The sequence below is a fragment of the Gossypium hirsutum genome, chromosome D04 (assembly GCF_007990345.1).
Source record: "Gossypium hirsutum isolate 1008001.06 chromosome D04, Gossypium_hirsutum_v2.1, whole genome shotgun sequence".
Lineage (NCBI taxonomy): Eukaryota > Viridiplantae > Streptophyta > Magnoliopsida > Malvales > Malvaceae > Gossypium > Gossypium hirsutum.
In genome coordinates, this window is record NC_053440.1 from 559,318 (window position 1) to 572,696 (window position 13,379).

Below are 13,379 nucleotides of genomic sequence, written 5' to 3' on the forward strand. Positions count from 1 at the left end.
CAAAAGTCAATTGAAGAATCAGATGTTAGTAAAAGAATGTAATCGGAGGAACCATCTAACTCCAAAAAGTATTGTGTGGGGGGGACCCTCTAAGTATAATGTTTGATTTTATTCGGCCTTTTATACATATAGTTCTGCAACTGTAAGCTTTTAATTTGTAGCATTTCATGTTCAGTTGTATAATATCCAGCATCATGTAATACAACTATTAATGGATGTGTGTTTTAGACCTTTAGCTCCTTAGCTTCATGTTTCAATTATTAAAAAATGTCTCCCCAGTCACCATATAATGAGTTAATATCAAATCGTTTACAATATTAGTATATAGTGACTCTTACATTGGTGTCTCATGAGAAGTTTTTACTGATCCTATTGTATAATGTAATCATGATAATGAGTGTGGTGTGGCGGTTGCTCAGTTCATTTTTAATCATTTAGTCAAGATTGAGTCGCTCAAGAAATGGAACATTACCAACGATGAATACTTAATTTTGAAAAAAAATTAAGATAGAATCTATCATTTATTAGTAGAATTATATACAACAGCCAGCAGCATTCATTTATGAGTTCATATAAATCTAGCATTGGTGTAATATGAGTGTGCTAATAGACGATTTCAAGTTCAACTGATTCTAGTACTACTAATAATGAGGCTCGAGCTTGTTCTTATTCCATTTCTGAAATAGTGGCTAGATCTCTGTTAACCGGCTTCCTAGGTATGGTGGCACCCATCGTCTTCGTTGGATCCGTCGACGCAAAAGGATTTGGTGGCATTGTAAGAACGTCAAGCTCTCCCTCTAACATCTGAACCACCACTTTCATCGAAGGACGATCAACGGGATACCACTGAATGCACCAAAGTCCAACAATCATGAGTTTCTTTGCTATCCTGTTTGTGCATCATCTTCAATTCGAATCCCGAACTCCCCTCCTTTATCCAAACGATCATATGCCCATTCTGGGAAATACACTTGGCTTGTGTTCTCGACCGTAACATCTATGTTCTTTCTCCCCCCAACCATTTCAAGCAACAGCATTCCAAAACTATAAACATCAGATTATATGACACATTTCCAAAGTTGCGAGACAGTACCTCTGGTGCAATATAGCCCATGGTACCTCTAGCTGTTGTCATTGAAATAGCACTTTGTTCCTTGGAACACAATTTAGCAAGGCCGAAATCAGAGATCTTAGGATTGAAGTTGTGATCAAGCAAAATATTGTGAGGTTTGATGTCAAAATGGAGGATACGTTGCTCGCAACCTTGATGCAGTACTCAATGCCTTTGGCTACACCGACAGCAATATCCTGAAGTTTTTCCCAACTCAGGATCGATCCTTGCCCTTGGCTGAAAATATGAACTTCTCTAATGACTCGTTTGGTAGGTATTCATAAACGAGAGCTCTGTCATATCCATCGGCACAAAACCCAACCAGGCGAGTCTCATTCACATGGTGGATTCTGCCCATCGAACCCACCTCGTTGATGAACTCTTCACCATTTCCCTTGAAATTATTGAGCACCTTGACAGCAACTAAAACATCACTGGAAAGTCTGCCTTTGAAGACAGTTCCATAGCCTCCTTGTCCCAGTTTGTCCTTGAAATGATTAGTTATCCTTTTAATATCAGCATAGGAGTATCTTGAGGGTTTAAGCTCTTTATAATCTTCCAAAAACTTTCAATCTTGACTTGGCTTTCTTTCTCCTTTTTGTCTAACCGATATCTCCACCCAACTGCAATGGCAATGGTTGCAGCAATTGAAGAACCCAACACAATACCTGCAAATCAGCATACATCCCTCTGTTATATCCCGTCTTAAATTATTGAAGCTAAAAGGGAAATTTCATTACCTGCAATCATTAGCCTTTCTCCCAAACCTGCCAAGCATTTAAAATTATTCAGCTTTGATACATGGGAAATCTAAGAAAAGGGCTCACTGTAAGTTTACAACATTAAGCTTCACGTTGATGCAGGCTAATGAATTTTTTAACGTACGTTGTACAATTATAATAGTTAAAACATACCTATATGGTGCTTGGGGATATAAAAACACTCGGTTTGTTCCTTGGTGCTATTATTGTTGGTCAATCTACATCCCCTTCCTTGAGCTTCGCAATCACCACAGTCTGGTTTATACCAACGTAACTGAAAACGGATACCATAAGGAGAAATGGGTGTTGAGAAGTTGCGAAAGTAGCTGCAATTCAACAGGTTGAGTCCATAATAATTTTCATCAGAAGCAAAAGCTATAATTTGGGAGCCAGGGGTGCTTAAGCAAGCGACTCTATAACTTTTATACAAAGCCTTTCTTGGCTTGAACATTCAAACAAGGTATAGTTGGATTCAGCTGGTTGGGATCTATAATCTTTTAGGCCGCTGAAACCTGGTTGTTCCTCCGCGAATGGAAAGGCAAATAAATTGAGATCTAAAAGCTGCTGCCAGAGGCAACGGCCGGGAACGTACAAGTCAATCCGTTGAGCTTCATAATCTATGTGCTTCACCATAGCTTCAGCGAACGTGGTATCTTCAGCAGGGTCTGTTTGTTTTCTGAGCAGGAAAGCTGAAACCCAGGATGAGGATAGCCGCAGTGGGGAGACTGCTGGCCTTCTAAACGGAAGGGGAAACGGACAGGTGGATCCTGGTGGTTGCACCGCCGCACCTTGCAGTCGTCTTGGATTGGCACTGCTTCTGCAACATTCACAGCTAAGATAAAGCAGAATAACGAGTAAATTAACATTGTTCTTACTAACTTGTGAGCCCCTGAAGTGAAACGAGCTTTAAATAGTTTCATTGACATAGGTGGTTCAGCCCTTGAGAGTTCCACTTATGCACGCAACGCAGCTGCTGCTTTACTGTATAGCTTTGTCTCGTTTAACAGGGTCTTCAACTCTTCGTCCTCTCTTTGTCCTCTTTATGAGTAAATGTTGGACATGTTTGATTGTTAGCAACCCTTTCTAACCTTGTTACTAATTTTCTTTTATTACCGTTAGTTGTAGTAAAATTTGAGGAAAAAACACTGAACATGAGAATGAATACCGATTTGCTGTTGTGATCATAGTGGGGTCAGCTTGACTGACTTTTGTTTTTCCACCTTCGTTGAAGCTTCCCTTCGCTTTATAGTTTTTACTACATTTTGTTTGGTATGACTAAGAAGTTGACTGACTTTTATGGGTTCTTTTTAATGTCTATCGTTTCTTTCTAATGTAGGTGGTTTTTTTCTCACTTTCCTTTTTCTAATTTATCTTTTATTTTTGGATTTTAATTAAAAATGGCAAACTCGAATCATATGTTTTTAAATTACTTATTTTAGATACAACAAATTTTTAAAAGTGGATACAGGACAAAATGAGATGATTTTTTTCACATGATATGAAACAATTATAGTCCCTATCTCGAAATAATCTTTTACCTTTCTTTGTATATAATTATTAAATGATAAAATGTAATGATATATTATAGGAAAAATTCATATGTTTTATATTTATATTTTTAAAAATTATGTTTAAATGCTTACTTGTCTTAAAAAAAGTAAAATTATTAAAATAACTAGAATAAAATTAAATTAAAGCAGAGCTAAACAAGGTGAGATGGGATGGGGATGAATGCTTTTAATATATATGCTGTGATAGCGATTTTTCAGATTATACATTCCAAGTGGGGCGAGGCGGGTGGTGGAGTAAAGCATGTCAACTGTGGAGCGATGATGGATTTGACAACATTTAACCTGTCTTGCTCCATTGCATGATGCTTAATAGGGTCTTCTTTTTTTATTAAATCATCACAATCAATTTTGTATTGATACTGTTCAGATCAACCAAATCGATTCATTTAAGTAATAAACCGAAACAATAAAATCTGCGGATTAAAGCCTGTAATCAATGTGCACAGTATCGCCCAATGAGGTCAATTGATCAAATGGGGCTCTTTTAACCCACTTGAATTGGCATGATTAATGGAACACATGGAGAAGCCCATCCACTTGAAGCATTGGTGGCTTAGTGAAATACTTTAGTAAAACTAGAGTTACCATGGTGAATATTTGTAATCCTAAGGGATTAGATTGTATAGAGCTTAAATCCCTTCGAACTCTCATTTGTAGATAGGTTTTAATCTTGATTGTTGATGTAATTTAAATTGAGTTGTTGCATCAGAGAGATCTCAACTATAAATAAAGGTTTCCCCCTTCATTTGCAATCACTCAATGTTTTTTCACTCAAAGTTACTAAATATAATTGAGAGCATTTACTCAAACATACATTACTTTCTTGTGGTTTCTCTAGTTCTTTCATTGCTTCTTCACTTTTGTGTTTGCTTCCGCTAAGTTTTGGTGCCTTAGAGAATTTCCTTGTGATTTCTTACTTTTTGAGATTTAGGTGGACTTAGGCGAATTTAAAGCTAAGTTCTTGCCCAAGGTTGCACAGTTTGCCAGACTAAAGTTCTAGCCTTGTGACAGTTGGTATCAAGAGCTAGTGATTGGTAAGGCGTTAATTGAGATGGAGAAAGAAGTAAATAATCAAGAGCTCGTGACCGTTGGCATCACGAACTAGTGTTTGGGTAGGAAAGCTAGTAGATCAAGGGATATATTGTCAGGTTTGGAAGGTTGAGTGACCAACTTCAAGGAATTCATGGGTGGCATGAAGGAAACACTCAAAGTAGTTAAGGGACACACCACAGAGCTGGACTTAGTGAAAGAGTAACTCAAGGGATAGGTGGCAGAGGCTCTCAGTACTAGTGTGGACGCACTGCAAGGGGTTCTCAATACCTCTGTGGGTAAGTTGACAAAGAGAGGTGATACTCTTAAGGACGTGGTGACAAATTTGAAGGAACAAATTGAATATTTCAAGAAGGAGCTTGTTATCTGTAAAATTGCTTTAGGTAATGACGTGTTGGCTACGATACCCAAGCCTAAGGTCGATACCTTCAAGCCGAAAGAATTTAAGGGGATGAGATCCGAAATAGATGTGAATAACTTTTTATAAGGAATGGAATAAAACCTTCGTGCTAGAGGCATCAAAGATGCTGCTACTAAGGTAAATATTGCATCTATTGTAACAGCTCGATTTATGGGTCTAGTCAGAGCAGTGGTTTCGGGACCACAAATCCGAATTTAAAATTCTTATTTTATTATTTTAATATCTACAGTATGATATTATAATTGTGTAAAAATTTCGTGAAGAAATTTTATCAATTGGGTGCTTAATTTGATAAAAAGGACTAAATCGCGTAAAGTGCGAAAGTTGCATTCTATATGTAAAGGTGTCTAATAGCTATAGAATTTTAAATTGAAGGTCCTTATGTGATAAATAACCCATTATTGAGATATTGGATGTTATTGGAGTGGCATTTGGTGTAGTTATTAGGGTTATTAAAGGTTAAATGAGTAAAACGACATTATATGTTAAATTAAATAAAACAAATTGTGTCATCTTCTTTCACTATCCATCTTCACCAAAATTTCAACCTAAAATCAGCCATGGGAGAGCTTGTTATTCTGCCAAACTTTGAAGACAAATTGGTGAGTGGTTTTTGCTTGGTTTTTAATAATTTCTATATTTTTGATATCGTTGCTTCGTAATCTAGCTAACCCGTACCTCCGTTTCTAAAACTGTTAAAGATTTTTTGAATTTCCATTGTTGAATACTTGAGCTCTTTGATATTTTTTGATGAAATATGAATATTTTATGTTAGATTTTCATCTTTTATAAAGTGATTTTTGATAAAAATGTCAATTAGGGATTAAATTGTGAAATGTGGAAATTTAGTGGTTAAAATGTGAAATAAATTGAAAATATGGGCTGCTAGTGATATATGGAAAATTCAGCTAGCTTGGATTTGTGTTTAATTTCATAAATTGTGATTTTATGTTATAAGGACTAAATTGTAAAAATGTGAAATTATAGGGGTAAAAGTGTAAATATTCTTTAAGGTAAATTTTGGATTAAATTTAATTGAGAGATAATTAAATAAGCTTATTTTGATTATATTTAGATCGAGAAAAGTGAAATACGGATCTAGATTGGGGAAAAGATAAAGTATCGGACCAGTCAATTCGTTCCGTCGTTTTAGCAATCGAGGTAAGTTCGTGTAATCAAACTTCAGTGTATATTTAGGTAATTGATGAATGATAGTATGAATTTATTCATATAATCAATTTAATTATGGAGCTTAAATTAAACGTTCGATATAAGTAAAAATGTAGGATCAAACACAATCGTTTCGCAACGAAAGACGAATTGGCAGAAAAAACCATGGTTGGACCATGGCATTACATGATTTCGTATAAGACCATAGCTGGGCTATGACATCGATATATGAGACTTTGTGTAAGACCATATCTAGGATATGGCATCGATATATGTGATTACGTGTAAGACTATATCTGGAACATTGGCATCGATATATGATTCGTGTAAGACCATAGCTGGGCTATTGGCACCGATATGTGATAACATGTAAGACCATATGTGGGATATGGAATTGTATGTGATATACGAGACTTTCGAGTATCCTTAACGATTATGAATGGTTCGTCACGCAAAGTTAAGACAAGAATGAAAGTTCAATTGAATTAAGCAAAACAGGTACGTTCAGAACCTATGTGAGAGTTAAATGAAGGTAATTTAATGAGAATTATTAGTGTATAATTATATTTTATGCCAAAATGTGTTTATTTGGCTATAGTGAGGTATGAATTGAATGATATGTGTGATATGAGCAATGATTGTGTTAATTATATGAATATGGCACATTGAGTGAGAATTACAATTATTTAACGATAATTTACATGATTCTTTCGGCTAAAGAAATGTGATGAATAATGGATCAAATAAAGTTATACATTGTTGCTTATGTATTTGTAAATGAGAATGAAGTGATAAGAAGTTTAAGAGGCATACGAGCTTTGAAAGGAATAAACTCGTGGAAATCTTGTTTGATCATATGCATGAATATGAGGTAGAATTGTGAAATCAAATGAGTTATATTATGACTTGATGCAATTGCTTGTAATGTGGTTATTTAGTAATAAGAGTTATGATATTACAAGCTTACTAAGCTTTATAGCTTACCTGGTGTTATTTTTTTATGTTTTACAGTGTTTGGGACGTTCGCTCGGGTTGGAAGTCGACAGAGATTGCATCACACTATCCAGCTAATAATTTCGGTATTTATATACTTTGTGACTTGGTTATATGGCATGTATATGCTATGGTTATTTTGGTTTACTATGGAAAGTGTATTTGGCCATATGGTTTGGCTTGTTTTAAGTATGTATTTGATTATTTTGTATAGGCTAGTTTTTAATATGTTTGGTTTTGATGATATGTATATATTCAGCCATGCAAAAATGGCATGATTATAATGCTAATGGTTGTGTAAATTTGATCATGGTATAAGCACATTTCTGTAAGTATGTCCCTTGACATGTATGAATGGTGTTCTGGTTATATGTCTTGGTTGAGTAATGATATGAATGACTTATAAATAGCTCATTTAGTAAGCTTGATACATGATTTAATTTGTATTTGTGATTGGTCTTGTGATTTGGGTTGGAATGGTTAAGTAGGCATATGTGGTATGCTTGTTTGAGTGAGTTTTTAGGTATAGCTCATGATGGAAATGGTATGAATTTTTGGAGGCTAATTTGATGATCAAATATAGGATTAAATGATTTAGTTGTGTATATGAAATTTTGGCATGGTACATAGTATATGAAATTGGCATGTTTAAATTGTAACAGCCCGATTTTGGGTCTAGTTGGAACAGTGTTTTCGGGACCACAAATTCGACGAGGAAAAATGTAATGGCCTGAATTTTTAGGGGTGTCGGAACGGTGATTCGAGATCACTAAATCCAAAAAATGAGTAGAAAATATTATTAATTTAGTGAGTATAAGTAAATGTGAAGTTAAGAAAATTTTTGAAATAGTGAATAGTGCACTAGAAATAAATATTAAAATAATTAGAATAAAAAACGAGGTATCGAGACCTCAGAGATTTTAAACCGAGCCATAAATATTTTTATAAATATTTATGGAGTGTTAAAAAGTTAGTATTAAATTTTCGTTAAGAAATTTTAAAGTTTCGATAATTAATTGAACAAAAATGACTAAATTGTAACAAATGCAAAATTATAGGAAATGATTAAATAGCTTAAATGATAAAAGGAAGAGGGCTTAAAAGGCAAATAGACCCAATGTCTGGACGTCAAAGGCATGAAATCAACAAGAAAGTAAGGAGAATTAAGGGCAAAATTGGAATACTACAAAATTACTTAATAAAGCTAGGATCAAAGTGGAATTATCTAGATTTCTCTTTATTTTTCTGCATTCTCATCAGCTAAAACACCATAGAAGGGTTTCCTTAAGTTGGTTTTTCATATTTTTACTGCAAGTAAGTTCAATTCTTGATTATTTCTTGAAATTTTTGTGTTTTTGTGACTTTTACAACTAGGCCCACTTGTTGAATTCATTAGTTTTTGATTCTATGAAAGAAGTTGAAAGTTGCTATGAATATGTGCTGGAAGTATATGATGATTTAGCATGGAATTAGAGCTTTAAATTGTTTCTATGCTGATTTTATTGAAAGAATTGAATAAAAAGTGAATATTTGGGACCTAATAATAAAAGAGTTTGAAGTTAGGGTTTTATGAGGAAATTCTGAATTTCAATAGTTATGAATAACTTATAATGTCTAAGTAAAGTACTAATTGAGAAAAATTAGCTTAATTGAGGGGTTAATTAAACAATGACTGAATTGTATGAATTGTAAATTTTGAAATATAATAAATTTTGTGAGACAAGGTCAGAATGATTTCGGGTTCCCCTGTTCTGACTTTGGAAAATCATCAAAAATTTAAGAAAAATAATTAGGGGCTTAAATTTATATATTTAAAATCCTGAATAAGTCTATTTTCAAGAGAAACAAACGGAAACATCATCCGAATCCCGTAAGAGGAAATAATTATTTTTTAGTGAAGAAGGGTCGGAACTGTCTAATAGTGAAACAGTGGAGAATTTAAAGAATAAACTGTACTTATTGGCTAAGCCAAAAATTCTAAAACTTTTATGGTAAAAATATATATGAGTCTAGTTTCTGGGAAAATTAACGGATCTTAATTTGGAGTTTCGTAGCTCAAGATATAAATAATTTAGTGACTCTGACTCGGATAGACAGCTTTGAATTTACTTATAAGTAAATAGTGAAAATGTAGTTAATGTTATTTAAGTGTGTTATATACATTAAAGATGTGAAATAGAGAGGAGGAGGAGGAAAATTAGAAAATATATGAATGACTTGTGTATAAATCGGTCATATATTCGATCATAATCGATAAATGTTGAATTAGAAATGATGTAATGTTTTATTTCAAATAGTTACTATGAGATTGATGATGATCTGACTTTAGCTAAATTAAAAGCTAAAGCGATATTTTCATTGCAAAATTAATAATTTTATAAATGTGTTAATGAATAGCATAATCGATAAATTTGAGTTAAATGGTAAATACGTATTAGTATTGAACTTAATGATATTGAATTGTATGAGAAGTAAATGGAAATTTCTATTGCTAGTGATATGATTTTAATTAAAAGAATTATTGTGATATTAAAATGTATATTGGATTGAGAAATTGATTTGAATTGTGAACATGAGAAATTATGAATTGAATGAAATGGAAATGAAGCATTAAATTGTTAAGACTTGTGAATTGCATGAATATAAATCGAGTCTCGTAGGCCCTATTTATTATGAATATAATATTTAGAGGATATATTGTGAAGAATTATAAAAGCATGTTAAAAATTTAAAAGTTTTAATTTAGATGAAATTTTATAATATGGTTAAATACGTTTACAAGTGTATGTGTTCTAGTAATGCATCACACCCTATTCCGGCGACGGATACGGGTAAGGGGTGTTGCATAAATTCAGTTATTTTACTTAGAAAATTACTAAAGTTAGTCGAGTAAGTAGTGTATGGATTGGTTATACTTACAATTGAGATTCGATCATTTGGGTAATGCTTGTAGGCATTTGTATAATTTTGCCCATTTTGCAGCATAGTATAGTTCAACTTAAGCTAGTATGTGCATGTACAAAGCTCATAACTAATATATTTGATATTAGTTAATATTATGAATTGATATGGCTAGTTGTGGCTTAAATATGCACACGTGGGAAAGCTTATAGAAAGGATGTATTGTTGTAAGCTAAGTATATGAAAGTGACATATGATTGATACTTATTTAGGTATCTAAATGCCTTATTATATAGTCATAAGGTTCGACTAATAGAATTATAATGTATATGTATTATGATATGATGTTTTATAATAGTAAAATATGTTTGGTTAGTTGGTTAAGTGGTACACATGTATGATTGTTATAGATTGATGACCATATGGTTTGAATTTGGTAATTATGGAACTAGTTCAATTTGGTTTTTCGTAAGTTACCTTGATGAAAAATTTGATTTGGTAATCGGAATGAAATTGGTTGAATTTTGATATATGCTTTATTTGTGATATATGACTATTAAAGTATGATTGATTTGGATTGGCTTTATGATTCATATGTTCGAATTTAGTATAAATGATTTGTGGACATTCAAGTTTAATAATGTTATAATTGTATCTTGATAATTCGGTACATGAAAGTAAAATATGACTTTGATGTATGTTAGTTAATATTACTTATTGTATGTTTAGAAATGAATGACTCTCTGAGCTGTATTTTGATTGGTAATGCCTCGTAACCCTAATCTAGTGATGGATACGAGTTAGGGGTGTTACATCTATGTATTTTATTGATGTCGCTCTTTTATAGTGACATTGTAGGTCCACAGATGAGAAACAAGGTGGAGCCACAATTGGGACTTGGGAGGAGTTTCAAAAAGAATTCAAGGGGCAATTTTACCGAGAATATGTCGAGGATGAGGCTCAGGTTAAGTTGCGTCGACTTACGTAACAAGGCATAATCAGGGAGTATATGAAGGAGTTCAGTGGATCATGTTCTATATTTTTTATTTGGGTGAGAAAAAGACATTTTTCTCCCTTATGGATAGGCTGAAACCTTGGGCGGAGCAACAATTGCAACGTCGAGCAGTCAAAGAACTTATCAAAGCAATGATCGTAGCAAAGTCCTTAATTAAGTTTGTTCCGAGGAAAGACGAGTTCAAGTCTTCCAAGACCAATGAGACGGGTAATGTTGTGGGAGACAAAGAATGACATGTTAAAAATGACAATGGTGAAAATGGTGGTAATGAGAAACTACAAAATAAGAAGTGAATCCGGAAGGCCCCTGTATTATAGGGATTATATCAAATTAGTCTCTCTATAAATGTACAATTTAGTCAAAAAGAATCAAATAAGCCTTAATTGTAATAGAGTGATCTATCAAGTATAGTCACCTTTTCTAAAACCATTAGTTTGAAGTCATTTTCATTCTCTCTTCTTGATATGTCTTCTTGTTTTTTTTAATTATTTTGAAGGATTATCTTCAATCCCAACCTTTATTTTTTAAATGTCTTCTTTTTGGTTATTATAAAAAATCATCTTCAATCACAATCAAATTGGAATCTTCATTCTTTTTAAAATTTTTGAGGTAACTAATAGTCCTTAAACTTCTTCAAGCTTTTGTAACACCCCTTAAATTTTACAGTATGGTAAACAACACTATTCTAAGAATCACTACAATGAATTTTTGAGAAAATTCAATAATGAGAAAATAAAGAGAGTTTTTAGAAGGGACTATAATTATTTATTTTTGGAAATCAATGAAGTAAATTTGGTATGTGGAATTGTGAAAAAAAATGACTAAATTGTAAAATTAAGAAAGTAAGAGAACTAAAGTATAAAGTAACTAATTTGAGAAATTATGGATTGATAATGATTTGTAAATATTAAGCCGACATGAGACATGTATTATCAAGGAAAAGCAAGTTTGGACTTAATTGAATAAAATGAAAAGTATAGGGCTCAAATTACAAACTTCTCATTTTGACTAGAATATAGGTAAAAGTATCATTTTCACCATTTATGGACTTATTTAAGGGATATATTTGAATTTTGATTTTTTGTTTGGATAAGTGCTCATTGTTGTAAAGAAATTGTACAAATAAACAAAAAGAATAATATGATAAGTTGCCATAATCGGATACTTTAGTCATTTATCAAGTACTTTACGATGGAAATATTATTTTATTGGTATTTTTAATGTATGGAATTAATTTGAATTTTTATGATGATATGAGAGAAGATATAAAGTGTTAAGTGTCATATTTGGTATTAATTAAAGAGAAGTGATAAGAGAAGGGACAAAGGTACAATTTTACCATTAAAAATATATTTTGGGACTTATCATGAATATTTTAATGAAATTATGGACTTTATTTTAATTGTGTTATTATGAGAAAATTTATGGTCATATATTCCGGATTTTTCATTCATGAATCAAGGTAGATTACTTGAGGTGAATCTAGGGAGGCTGGCAGGGGCCCCGACCTCCCCTAAAATGAAAAATTGTTGTTTTAGCCTTTTAGAAAATTTTAAAATTTTAAATTAATAAATATAAAATTGCACTTTTGGTGCCTCCTAAAATTATAAAAATTTAATTTAATCCTTTAAAAATTATAAAGATATAGACTATTAAAAATTAAAATTTCATTTCGGCTCTCCCTAATTTTTTTTTTTTTGGTTTCACCTATGTAGACTACCCATTTAAAAATTTGTTTGACTTTGACTAATCAAATTATGATTTTTTTTCCTCTCATGTGTCGTCCCTCTCTCCTTAAGAATTGAAAATATATGTCGAATAATATAAATATGAAAATTGCCTCAACCTACTGCAATTATCTAAGGAGTAACCACTTCCTCAAGCACTCATCTAATTTTTCTATAATTTTCAGTAACTTCAATAACTTCAAATATTTGTTGAGGTTTAGGATGAATATTGTGAAGTGTTTTTTTAGGGATAATGAATACAAAGCAATTTATGAGAAAAAATGGAATATTACAACAAACACCTAAAAACAGAAACAAATGTTGGCTAGAAAATATAAAAGTTTAAGCCAATTGAGTCTTAGCTCGATTGGTATAGGTATGTTGACAATGCAGGAAGACGTGAGTTCAAGTGTGATGAAATGCATTATCCTCCTATTTATGGGTTGGGATAGGATTATGAGTAGTTCTAGATATTGTGTCAAAAAGAGCAGATATGATCAGAACTTATAATGAGATTGTTCAAAAAAAAGAATTTTATCGGGTGTTAGTATAAGTGGCATAAAACAAGTGGATAGAGTTAACAATTGAACCTGAATTTTAAATTTTAAAAAATACAAGTACTAAATTCCTAAAAATACAAAGACCAAGTTCTTAACTTT

General features: G+C 32.4%; 1 long non-coding RNA gene and 1 pseudogene across 1 annotated transcript; one reads left to right on the forward strand and one right to left on the reverse strand.

Annotated features, from left to right (window-relative positions):
* Positions 1–606: 606 nt before the first annotated feature.
* Positions 607–1,797, reverse strand: LOC121216425 (rust resistance kinase Lr10-like; annotated as a pseudogene).
* A 4,191-nt stretch (positions 1,798–5,988) lies between these two features.
* LOC121216199 (uncharacterized) lies at positions 5,989–7,417 on the forward strand. The gene is made up of 2 exons (XR_005912299.1): positions 5,989–6,075; positions 7,096–7,417. It is a non-coding gene; the product is annotated as an uncharacterized lncRNA (long non-coding RNA).
* The last annotated feature ends 5,962 nt before the right edge of the window (positions 7,418–13,379 follow it).